Raw genomic sequence first — 13,590 nt, 5'->3', positions numbered from 1 at the left:
ACACTACCTTGTGAGATAATCTCTGCACTCATGGCCTGCCGGCTATTGTCATATGTCATGATTCCAGTAAAACTAGCCCACGCATGCAAATGTGACGTATTTGTTCACGCATCATAATTCCATTGTATTAAAAAAATACCGTATGCTGTATCTATGTATTTCAATGTTGTGAAGTCCATACATGTTAAGTTTCAGCAATCACAAATCGGGATATTTTCTTACTATTTAAAATTGCATTTTCTGTGTAGCTCTCTCTCTTGTTTCTATTTATAATTGTATTTTATTTACTGGATTCTATTTGTGATTGTATATTATTTATTATAGTACCTATGCTTGTCTGTGACTGTAACGTGTCCTTGAGAGCTTTGAAAGGCGCTTCAAATGTAATGTATTATTATTATTTATTATTATTACTCGTGACTCTGTGGTATGAGTTAAAATAATTTGAGTGTTACCAAAGTAAATTAGAAGTAAATAAAACACACACAAACACAAAAAATAGTATAATAATGTTATGTCGTTTTTTACATTATCTTTTGTTTCGCCTTACAAATGAACACTGCGGTCAAGCCAGCCTTCACTCGCAAAACTAAGTCAAGTGAGCCGCCACTTCGATTGACAACATTGTGTAATGTACATTACGGTAGTCTGTGGCAAGCGAGGGGCGTGGGCCACCTTCAAAATAAAAGTATGACAACGAATTCATGGCCGGCAGTGGTTTGGATCTAAATAGACCAAAAATATGTTAAACAAGTGGTTGCTTGGCTCTCGGGGAAGGATTGCGTTCACCTAGGAAGAATAAGAACTCAGAACAGTGCCAAGGCGCGTTCTCAAGTAGAGATAGAAAAAATAGTTGGAATAATAATAATAATAATAATAATAATAATAATAATAATAATAATAATAATAATAATAATAATATTAATAATAATAATAATAATAATAATAATGAGAAGGTTTCTTCAGACGTTATCTGTACTTCTTTGAAGGTGTTGGACGTTTCACTTCTTATCTAAGGGCCTTCGTCAGCAAACTAAGATTTGCTGGTACTTTATATATATATATCCCTACTGTCCAGATGTGGCGGTGCCAGACTCTGCTTTGATATGTCCCTGCTTTCAGGTTGGGGGGAGCAGAGGACTATGCCCTGCGGCTACACTGATTACTTCTATTGTTCTGACTGATTACTTATATTGTCCTGCCTGACTATGGGGTCTATGACTGGCCTGATTGCCCCATTTGCTCTGGTATCACCACATCGGCATAACAGCCTATGTTGCATAAGAAATCTATTGTAGGAATGATCCAAATTGAACGTCACCCCACCATGGCGATTTAGTGAAGGCTTTTGCTGTTTTATTAAAATAGCTTATTTACTCCCCTTTCAAACCATCTATGTTGTTTCGCGAAGATTTTAACCTCATTGTCGTCAAATGAGTGGTTGGTAGCTTTTAGGTGCATATGTACTGCCGATTGAGGCCCACTAGTATTATCCCTGCGATGTTGATAAAGAATTTGTTTAGTCTCCCCAATGTACTGCTCTTTAAAATTTTCATTCTTATAGTGTATTGAATAAACTACATTACTTTGTTTTTCATTTCGCAGCCTATCTTTTGGATGCACTAATTTTTGCCTTAAGTGTTTATCGGTTTGAAATAAGTAGGAATTTTGTGTAGCCAAAGGACTCGTAGTTTTTCAGAAACCCCTGCAATGTAAGGTACCGCTACTCCTCTCCTCTTCAGAATTTTTGGTTTCATTCCCTATTCTTTTCTTTTGACATTTGTTAAAAGACCACTGAGGGTAACCACAGTTTTTGAGTGCTCTCCTGACTCCTGTTTTGACTCCTTTTCTCTACCTTTGACGCTTGTTGGTATTATTTTAGTCCTATGCTGGAGGGTTCTGATAACTCCTAGTTTGTGTTGTAGATGGTGGTTTTCAAATCTGAAGTTAAGAATAATGACTTTTATTGTGGTTGACATCCAAAAATATGAAATTTTGGCTCAGATTTTAGCAATCATGGAATTTAACAAGTTTGATTTGCTTTCGCGGGCCGAAATAAATGATGTGGCGGGCCGGATTTGGCCTTGACTTTGACACCTGTGATGTAGAACACACAAGGAATTTGGAATAATAATAATAATAATAATAATAATAATAATAATAATATCAAATAAACCCCGTCATAGTTGATAGCATGCTGATATTTTTTTCATCAATCTTTAAAAACTTCTAAATCGGAAAATCTTCGATATCCCTGGACCAAATCAATACTGGGGGAATCTAGAGCACCCCAGCTAGCCAACCAGACCACCCTGATACAGATCTGGTTTTATATTTTGAAATGAAAGGCCTCTGAAAAGTGAAAACATATTATTGTTTGTCAATTTTTAAAAACTTCTAAATCGGAAAATATTCGATATCCCTGGACCAAATCAACACTGGGGCAAACTAGAGCACCCCAACTATCCAACGAGACCACTCTGATAATTAGTCAATTTTTAAAAACTTCTAAATCAGAAAATATTTGATATCCCTTAACCATATCAACACTGGGGGAAACAAGAGCACCCCAGCCAGTGACGTGCAGTCAGTGGAGGCAGGTGAGGCACTGCCTCACCTGTCATCATGGAAGTATCAAATGAAAAAAATAAATTAAACCGTTATATTTATTTAGTGATTTGTACTTTAAAGTTCTTTTCCATTTAGCTTCACCATTTTTGGATTTTTTTTTTCAAAATCGCTGAATTTTCACATTTACCGTTCAAATACTAAGTAGAGACGAGCGGTGACGCAGCAGCTGGCTGAGCCTCACCATGGATTGCGCAATGACTATGCTTACTGTGCTGGCTTGCTCTGCAGTGAGACCGCATTGCTGTCCCTCTGCATATCTCTATTAAAGTGTTCAAACACTTAGTATATGAACTAAATTTCTACAGTTTAGCTGGTGTATATAATGTAGTCACTTTACATTATAAAAACCGTTCTACAGTGTTTATTTTATTTTATTTTTATCAAAACTGTGTGCTTTGGTGAGGCACAGTTCTCCTGCCTCATCACAGGGGGTGCTGGTGATTACAGATTCTTCTTGCTCCTCCTCGGCTGCAGAATAATAGAATTAGTGAGAGCAAGCTACAGGAAACAGTTAGCAAGTTAAGTGCAACCATCCAGTCATTTTTTCGTGTTGCTTGGCCTTATTTTGAGAATGGAGGATTACATATCTAAATTGAAAGAAATAGAGAGACTTTTAAAACTGAAGAAATATAAGGAAGGCTTCTACAAAGAAGTTATCGATGCCTTTCTTCAGAAGGAGCGGCACATGGACTTCGTTGATAAGTAAAGGTAACACGATAATCTAGTTTTTTTAAATTCTTTTTTTCTATGCTACGCTTTATATAAAGAATGCTGACATGACATTTTAAACAAGACATGTTAACTGTTGCCAATCAAATGGTGAATAAGCCACTCTGTAGAGTTCATGTTTGTAAATCTGACTGTGATGACGTCAGTGCCTCACCAGCCATGAACCTTACCGCACGTCACTGACCCCACCTATACAACCACTGAATACACAAAACCAAATGAACACGTGGAGTTATGTATTTAATAGAAAAAAAGGTGACCGAACCAAATACATGTGTTAAATTGTAATTTATTCAAAGGAGCCGGCCACCTTTTGCTCTGAAGCCATTACATGCTGTGGCAGGTATGTCGGGTACGATGAGTTGGACCAGAGTGTTTGCGACAGCAGGGAAATACAGGCTGCAAAATCTGACAAGCTTTGCCTGATTCCCACCGGGTGCAGGCGTTACATTTTCTCCAGCCGCTCTTTGGCCGTGCTCTGGAAGTACACGTTCCACCTCCACAATTGTCCACTGTTCAAGCGCCGCATATCCTATGGTCGCCTGAGTGACTGTTCCGGCAGTGGATAATGTCTTGCAGCTGCCTTTCTTCTGGTAGCAGCTCAAGTCCCGTGGCCACCTTGTGATCTTTTCCGGGGCACATTTCACACAGTAGCCTTCTAATCTGCTTTAGGTGATACAAGCAATGCTGTCATCCTTGGATCATGTTAGCGTAAATACTGAAGCCACCTAGTGGCCCTGTTTCAGTGGCACAGATCCTGTGCCTGCCTTTTAACCTTATTTTAGATGGTGCAAAGGGTAACGGTCAAAGGGATACAAGTCATATTTTTTTGCCATTACTGATGCCCAAAATACTGATCCACACAGATCATGTTCAGTGGTTGTGATCAGCCTTTGGGTACTGCTGCTTAAATTCAGCATACGAGATGCTTACACTTGTGAGGGTTGTGGGTGTGCTGCTGTTTTTCCCATCTGACTTCAGCGCAGTAGATGGGTCACACCTAAAGGACAACCGACGTCTCCGGACAAGTTGTGTCCATAATTTGTAAAGATTACACAGCATATAGCTGTATTTTACGTTTTAAGACTCGCGTTGAATATTCCGGAAGTCTTGTTTTTGAGTTGGTGACGAGTCCTCACCCTACGTCACTGAAGGAACGCCCCAGAGCGAGAAAGGACGTACAGTGATGCCTCGGTTCTCGACCATAATTCGTTCCAGGAGCCTGTTCAAAAAGCGATTTTTTTTCGAACACCGAAACCATCTCTTTGCTCCTGTCACTTGCAAGTTGACAGCGGGGGGGGGCTGCCTCTCCTGGCCGCCCTCCACCTGCTGTCAATTCTCTAATCACTGACACGGGGCATTTATACGGTTCGCGATCACCTCGCTGATGCCGAATGATTGACTCAACTCGCCACCGTACCTGGACTCTTCCTTCGATGCGCGAGTTTATCCGGTCCGAGGTATTTTCCCTGCGTCCCGTAAATTTATGTCATCTTCCGGGATTGTGTAATTTTGCACCCTCGTGTGCCATTTGCTTTTTGGCGTAGTAAGCGGGTTGGATCACCCCCTGCCTTCTTACTTGCTGTGTTTTCTTTTATTTGTGAATAAACATCCTGCTTGGTTAGTACGTGTCTGCTTTGGGATCCCAAACATTCCACTACGTTCCGACGAGTCAGCTGCCGTCACTCTCGCTCGGAACGTGACAGCTACGGATGACTCGGCTGCAGGTTGTTCTTTTCTCTTAAAATACAGTAGTCTTGTTATATTGATATCGGTTATATCGATAGTACCACTTATTACGATACTATTTCTATGAACGCAAGGAGAAAATTACATGCGCGCAGGGTCGGATATGTCAATAGTCCCGGTTATATCGATATTTTTTCGGACTCTCGAGAATATCGATATAACGAGACTTTACTGTATCTATCCAATGACATTTGCTCTCACTCCCACAGCCACATCACTAGATTTCGCAGCCTCCTTATTCTTTAATATCGTACTGATCGTAGATTTCGCCATGCTGTATTCCCTAGCCAGATCAGACACTCGCACACCTTCATATTTTGCGATTATTTCTTTCTTAAATGCAATAGTTGTACTCAATACTTTTCTTTTGTCACTTTTAGCAGCACTTACTTTCCTTGGAGGCATGATTAGGGGCTAAAACTCTTCGTTTTAGCCCCTGAATATAGGTGATATAGGCAAGCGACAACAGTTGGTCACGGAGAGACGAATACACCCGTACGCCGCTCAGCACCCCACCCTCGCGTACGCACTCATGCGCGGTATTGGCGTTCGAACACCGATTGGTCTTCGAACTACGAAGCAAGAATATCTCAAATATTTTGTTCGAACTCCGATTTGTTCGAACTGTGAGGCGTTCGAGAACTGAGGTACCACTGTACCTTGCATCACCTCAATGCATTTTGCGGGACTTTGTTGGGTCTGAAAACTTTGTGTTGATCCGTGTTGATGGCGAAATTAGAAGGAAAACACATAAATAACGCAATGGTGAATCGTTGAATGTTACACCGAGACAACTACAGTGAGACCTCAGCTTACGAACACCTTATCTTACGAACTTTTCGTCTTACGAATGTCAAATGATAGAGTGTTTTATGCACATTAGTAAACATATTATGTTATTCTCATGTTTATCTTAGTACACATTATGATTATTGCACGTTTAATTTAGTTACATAGCATTATCAAGCTTATTAGTTCAATAGTCGTTGGCAACGGCTCCAACTTCAATCTAAGACCCTCCCAACACTGAGTTGTCCGTAGCTGATTGGACAACAGATCGCTGCTGTGGACATTCAAAAACTTGTCAGAGCGGGAGCTCGCTCTCTTTGTTTCCTATCTTTGTCCGTGTGCTCATGTCTTCGCTCCTACCTAGACGAGAGTGTGCGTTTTCTGTCTCACTAGAATAAAGTAGTTTTTTGTTCACCATCTATCGTCGTTACTGATATTTTTATCACTGAACTTCTTTGAACACCGAACCAGGAAAGAAGCAGGAATTTAAACCGAACATCAAATTTATGGAAATTAAACCTTGAAATACGCACTACTTTTCACGATACACACCCACCACGGCTGGCGGAGTAATCTAAGGCGGAAGAACACCAAAGCACACGACCTTAGGATCTGGCGGAGTGATCTTCAGATCTTCGGCGGAAGCACACGACCGAACAGCGCTCCAGCCGGGCCACCTTTCCACAACCCCTCTCATTGAATGCACACGTCGATCGCCTCCTTGGAGCTTTTTGCTGATAATTTTACTATTATGGGACCGAAAAAAAACCACCACAGGCTCGTGTTCAGCCGAAGAAGACACAAAATAAAATCACAGTCGCTGAGAAGGAGATAATTGAAAAACACAAGTGAGGTGTGCGTTTGTGTGATTGAGTGGCCGAGCACGGCGATGCTAAGTCAACCATTGCTACCATTCTCGGAAGAGAGAAGCCATCAAAGGTGCGTGTGCTGCAAAAGGTGTTTCCGTGCTCTCAAAGCGACGGTCTCGGGCAATCGAAGAAGTTGAAAAACTTCTGTTAATTTGGATTAACGAAAAGCAGCTATCCGGCGACAGCGTGAGTAAAGCTATTTTATGCGAGAAAGCACGGCTAATTCACACAACAAAAATCCTCCCTCCCAACACAACCCCTCTCCTGCAGCCTGTGGACCAGCAAGTGATTGCAGACTTTAAGAAGTTTTACACAAAGGCTTTATTTACCAGATGCTTTCAAGTGACAAATGACACCGAACTATCCCTGAGGGATTATTGGAAAGACCATTTCAACGTGTTTCATTGTGTTCAGCTGGTAGAAAAGGCTTGGCAGGATGTTACCCTCCGATCATTGAAAGCAGCTTGGAAGAATCTGTGGCCCGCATGCATCCTTGAGAGGGACTTTGAAACATTTGATCCTCATGACGCTGTTGTTTTGGACGAAATTGTTTCCCTTGGACAGAACATGGGACTCGAGGTGCATGCGGATAACATTGAGGAGCTTGTTGCTGACCATAATGAGGTCTTCAACACGGAGGATTTGATTACCCTTCACGAGGACAAGCAGCATTTAGCCATCCAGGAGTTGTCATCTGAGGACGTGGAGATTGCTGCAGCATCTAGTGAGCGCATCAAAGAAATGTTGGCCAAGTGGAATGAATTGCAGGCTTTTATCGAGAAGTTCCATCAAGAAAAGACTGTGGCTATGAGAGTCATCAACATGATGTACGATACTGTGATGCCTCAGTTTCGTAAGACCTTACAAGTCAGAAAACAGGTAGCAATTAAGAGGTTTTTAAATCAGCAAAAATGATGAGTCTCCAAAGAAGCAAAAAGAAGCCACACCTGTCACATCTCGTCGCCGTCCTGGGCGAGCCCCACCCCTCCTGTCACCTCCTCCGCTGCTCCCTGGAGACGGCCCCTCCCATCATCACGCACCTGGGTTCCCACAGCTGTTGGTCATTCCCTTGATTGTGCCTTCTGACTATATTTGCCGATCGCACACTACAGTCTCCGTCGGAGCCACTCTTGCTACTACCGTGCCGTCAGGTCTGCCGTTATCTATCACTACCTATTACCTCATCCTGCTGTCATCTTTGCATGCGCGTCTCAGTAAAGACTTTTGTTCATGAGAATCTGTCTCGCCGTGTATTTTGGATCCAACCTCCCCGCTTTCCTTTCGTTACTCGAGCCCTGCCCTCAAGCCTCTAGTGACGTGACATAATACTCCAACCACCCATGGATCCCGCCGGCGAAGACAGATTCCTCGCCGCCCTGACCATGCAAGCGGAGCGTTCGAGCCAGCTGGCCCGAGCCATCGCGGAAGTCAGCCAAATTACCACCATGCTGGCTCAACGCTTCAAGGCGGCTGAGACACGCATTGCCGCCCTCAAAGCCAAGTCTTCCCCGCCCGTGAGTAGGCACGCGCTACAGCTACCTCTCCCCTCACGCTACGCAGGCGAAACCGGGCGCTGCGCTCAGTTTCTAATGCAGTGCACGCTCGTGTTCGAACAACATCCATTCGCCTACGTTAGCGATGAGGCGAAGGTAGCCTTCATTACCAGCCTGCTCACGGGAGAAGCCGAGACCTGGGTGCTGGCCATCCGGGAATCCCGACCGGAGCTGCGTGCCTCGTACCCAGACTTCGTCGCCGAGATACGCCGGGTTTTCCATCACCCGGTGACGGAGGTCGAAGCGGAGGGAAGACTACTCGACTGTCCAAGGGGCCCGTTCGGCCGCGGAACACTCCGTCGCCTTCCGCATCCAGGCCGCTGGCAGCGGCTACAGCGACCGAGCGTTGAGGGGGGTGTTTCGTCGGGGTTTGAACGCCGACCTCAAGGACGAGTTTTCTATCCGCGAAGCTGGCACCACCTTCGACGACCTGGTCGCCATAGTTATCGGCCTGGATCACCGTCTTCGGGAGCGGCAGAGTGAGCAGCGCAGCCGGCGGCTAAACGAGCCCCGAAGCCGGTCCAGGACTACCACACCCGGCAGCGAGGGCGTGCGGCGCCTGGAGGATCCCCCGAACCCATGCTGATTGGGGGGGGGGGGGGCGACTGCACCTACCCCGGGGCTCGTCGCACCCAAGGCCCCCAGCCTAAGACCTCAGGCCCACGCAAGTCCCCGTCGAAACGGCGACCACGGCGACCTCTGGAGGTCAAATCCACGACCCCCGTTACGCGGTTGGAGCTGGACAGCGAATTAATCGGCCATTCCAGCTCCCAACCCTAGTGGACTCGGGGGCCGACGGGTGCATCATTGACCCCCAGCTGGCTGACTCGTTGGGCTGCCAGCTGATCGATCTCCTTCCCCCTAAGGAGATCGTCGACCTTGATGGCAGACTGTTAGCCCGAGTTACCCACCTCACTGCTCCGCTTAAACTCCGGGTAGCGGGAAACCACGTTGAGCACCGCCAATTCTTAGTTATGCCCTCCCGGAATGCGCCGTTGGTATTGGGTCTCCCCTGGCTCAATACCCACGACCCGTCCATATCCTGGGAGGGCCCCACCATTCAGGGCTGGAGCCCCTACTGCGACGCAACTGCCTGCGGTCGGCAAACGCAGGGCGAGACCCCTCCCGCGGTGGCCCGCCCGAGGCCATCTGCCTCAAGGGCGTGCCACAGTGCTACCACAACCTGCGGGAGGTGTTCAGCAAAGACAACGCCCAATCCCTGCCGCCCCACCGACCGTATGACTGTGCTATTGACTTGCAGCCATGGGCTCCATTACCGGACTCCAGACTTTTCCACATTTCACAACCAGACTTCTCCCTTGCGGCGGGACTCATCCGGCCGTCACGGTCTCCGCTGGGCGCAGGGTTCTTCGTTATTGACAAGAAGGACGGAACCCTGCGTCCGTGTGTCAACTACCGGAGTCTGAAAGACATCACCATCCGTAACAAATACCCCCTCCCCCTCATGGACTCAGCCTTCACGCCCCTTCAGTCAGCTACCATTTTTTCTAAATTAGACCTCCGTAGTGCGTACCATTTGGTCCGCATCCGGGAGGGGGATGAATGGAAAACTGCATTTAAAACACCGTTAGGACATTTTGAGTATCTGGTGATGCCGTTCAGACTCACGAACGCGCCCGCCGTCTTCCAAAATTTGATCAATGATGTGCTCAAGGGACTTCCTCAATGTTTTTGTTTTCGTTTATCTGGATGACATTCTCATTTTTTCTCGTTCTACAGAGGAGCACCGGCAACACGTCCGACGGGTCCTGGCGCGGCTCCTGCAAAACCAGCTCTACGTGAAGGCAGAGAAGTGCGAGTTCCATGTCCGCTCTCTGTCTTTTCTAGGGTTCGTCGTGGAGCAGGGGCAGCTCAGGGCCGACCCCGCCAAAACTAAAGCGGTGGTGGAATGGCCGATCCCAAAGACGCGCAAGCAGCTCCAGTGGTTTTTGGGGTTTGCAAACTTCTACCGCCGCTTAATTCGCAGGTATATTCAGAAGGCACTCCCCCTCACTAACCTCACGTCCACCAAGATCCCCTTTAGGTGGACGCCCGACGCTGAGGGGGCGTTCAACCACCTCCGTCTAGCCTTCACTAATCCCCCTGTCCTGCGTCATCCCTACCCGGACCTCCCGTTCACGGTCGAGGTTGACGCGTCCGAGTCCGGAGTAGAGGCCGTCCTTTCCCAGCGCTCTCCCACGGACCAGAAGCTACGCCCATGCGCCTTCTTCTCCCACCAGCTCAGCCCCGCCGAGGCAAACTATGACGTCGGCAACCGGTCAACTGCTGGCGGTCATCCTGGCTCTGCAGGAATGGAGACACTGGCTTGAGGGAGCTAAACACCCTTTCACCGTCTACACGGACCATAAAAACCTGGCGGCCATCCGGTCTGCCAAGAGACTAAACTCACGTCAGGCCCGATGGTCACTCTTCCTCACCCGTTTTAACTTTTCTCTCACCTACTGCCCAGGGTCACATAACACCAAGCCCGATGCCCTATCCCGCATCCATGAGCCGGCAGAAAGGGAGGAGACCACCTGCCCTGAGGTGGGAGGTTCAGAGGAAAGTTCAGCAAGCCCTGGGGACGACCCCCATCCCCAGGGGCTGTCCCAAGGATCGCCTGTTCGTCCCCCCCTCCCCTCTACGCACGGAGGTGCTCATCTGGGGGCACACCTCCAAGATAGCCTGTCACCCGGGGGTCAACAGGACGATCCAACTCATCGCCCAACGGTTATGGTGGCCGGGGTTCAGGAGAGGCATCACCCTCTTCGTGAAGGCCTGCCCGACCTGCGCCCGGGGGAAAGCCTCCCACCAGCCCCCGGCAAGACTTCTCCAGCCTCTACCGGTGCCGTCCAGACCCTGGTCCCACATCTCCGTCGACTTCGTGACAGGCCTCCCCCCCTCCCGTGGCAAGACGGTTCTCCTCACCGTAGTGGTCCGATTCTCCAAGTCGGCCCACTTCGTCCCGTTAACCAGGTTGCCGTCCGCCATCGAGACGGCTCAACTCCTGGTTAACCACGTCGTCCGTCTCCACGGGATTCCAACGAACATCGTGTCGGACCGGGGACCGCAGTTCGTGTCCAAGGTATGGAAACGTTTCTGTCGGTCCCTAGGGGCCTCGGCTAGCCTGTCATCGGGATACCACCCCCAGACCAACGGACAGACGGAGAGGAAGAACCAGGACCTGGAGGCGGCCCTCCGGTGCGTGTGCCTCCACAACCCGGCGTCGTGGGCCCTACACCTACCCTGGGTGGAGTACGCCCACAACTCCCTGGTCTCCGCAGCCACAGGTCGGTCCCCATTCATGTCCGCCTGTGGCTATCAGCCGCCCTTGTTTCCCACCCAGGAGGGCCAGGTGGAGGTCCCGTCTATTGAACATCACCTCAGACGGGCCCACCGAGTCTGGAAGGAGACCAGGGACGCCCTGACACGCACCACATCCCGGAACCAGCGGGTGGCGGACCGTCATCGGCGACAGGCACCCAGCTACCAGGTCGGGCAGGAAGTGTGGCTGTCCACGAGGGACCTTCGGCTGGCAGGGTCTTCAGGCAAGCTGGGCCCACGTTTCACGGGTCCCTTCCCGATCGAGGCCATCCTCAGCCCGGTCTCGGTGAGGCTCCGGCTGCCACCCACCATGCAGATCCACCCCGTATTCCACGTTTCCCTCCTCAAGCCAGTGGAAACCAGCTCTTTAGCCCCCACGCCCACCCCCCACCTCCCCCTCGGATGTTGGCCGACAGACCGGTCTACACCGTGCGGGAGATACTGGACTCCAGGCGCATGGGCACGGGAGTGCAGTACCTGGTCGACTGGGAGGGCTATGGACCGGCGGAGCGACAGTGGGTCCCACGTGCCTGGATCCTCGACCCGTCTCTCATCCGGGCGTTCCATGCGGCTCACCCATCCAAACCTGGTGGGCCGCCGGTGGTCCATTGAGGGGGGGCACTGTCACATCTCGTCGCCGTCCTGGGCGCGCCCCGCCCCTCCTGTCACCTCCTCCGCTGCTCCCTGGAGACGGCCCCTCCCATCATCACGCACCTGGGTTCCCACAGCTGTTGGTCATTCCCTTGATTGTGCCTTCTGACTATATTTGCCGATCGCACACTACAGTCTCTGTCAGGTCTGCCGTTATCTATCACTCCCTCATCTTGCTGTCATCTTTGCATGCGTGTCTCAGTAAAGACTTTTGTTCATGAGAATCTGTCTCGCCGTGTATTTTGGATCCAACCTCCCCGCTTTCCTTTCGTCACTCGAGCCCTGCCCTCAAGCCTCAAGTGACGTGACAACACCAGAGGTTAAGTTACCAACAGTCCTTATGGAAGGTTACTCTCCTTCCATAAGCCATCAACGACCATCAAAAAGGTAAATAAAACTTTATTTTACAGCACAGTTTATTTCTTGAATTACAGTCCTCATGTAATGTGCCTCTCTTTCCAAACAGCAATTCCCTCAGACCTTCGATCTCCAACACCATTCCATCAAGCCATCAATGACCATCATAAAGGTAAATAAAACGACTTTATTTTATAGCAGTTTATTTCTTTAATTACAGTCCTTATAGAATGTGACTCTCTTTCCAGACAGCAATTCCCTTTGACCTCGGACCTCCAACGCCATTCCATCAAGCCATCAATGACCATCACAAATGTAAATAATGTGACTTTATTATACAGTGCGTGTATTTCTTTCATTACAATACAATAGCACATTTATTATACATAGAATAAGGTATGTTGTGTGTAGTAGTAGTAAGTCTTATTTAGTTGAAAAGTATATTTAATGGAAACCTGGGAACGGAGTATTCCCATTTTAATGGTTTCCTATGGGATTTTTTTGTGATACACTTTTTGGCTTACACACTCTGTCTGGGAACCAATTAAGTTCGTAAACTGATGTCTCACTGTATTAGATATTCGCTGACAAAAATTCCAAGGTGAAGAATCAACCAATTTCCAACAGAGCTCTGGCGCCATCTTCTGCATTTTCTGTGACGCTACACATCAGTCTTGATCACTCAAAATGACCGGAAGACCTTCTTTAATCGATTGCAAACATTTATACTTTCCTCTTCAGAACTATTTGAATCATATTCAGAACTGGATGCGGAACAAGAAACCATATTCTCCGAATCTGAAGCCATTGTTTTGATTCTCGAGCAATGCAAGACGTCTTGGCGTGACGTCACTAACTGGGGGCGGACTTTCTGAAAATGCCCAATTCGCAATTTTTTGGCAGATTTTGGACACTTTAAGTCATTTTTATTGGTGTTT

Source organism: Hippocampus bargibanti, linkage group LG16, assembly GCF_051943395.1.
Source record: "Hippocampus bargibanti isolate YZ-2025 linkage group LG16, ASM5194339v1, whole genome shotgun sequence".
Taxonomy (NCBI): Eukaryota; Metazoa; Chordata; class Actinopteri; order Syngnathiformes; family Syngnathidae; genus Hippocampus; species Hippocampus bargibanti.
The sequence above is the reverse complement of the archived record's forward strand: the minus strand, read 5'-3'. Positions refer to the sequence as shown.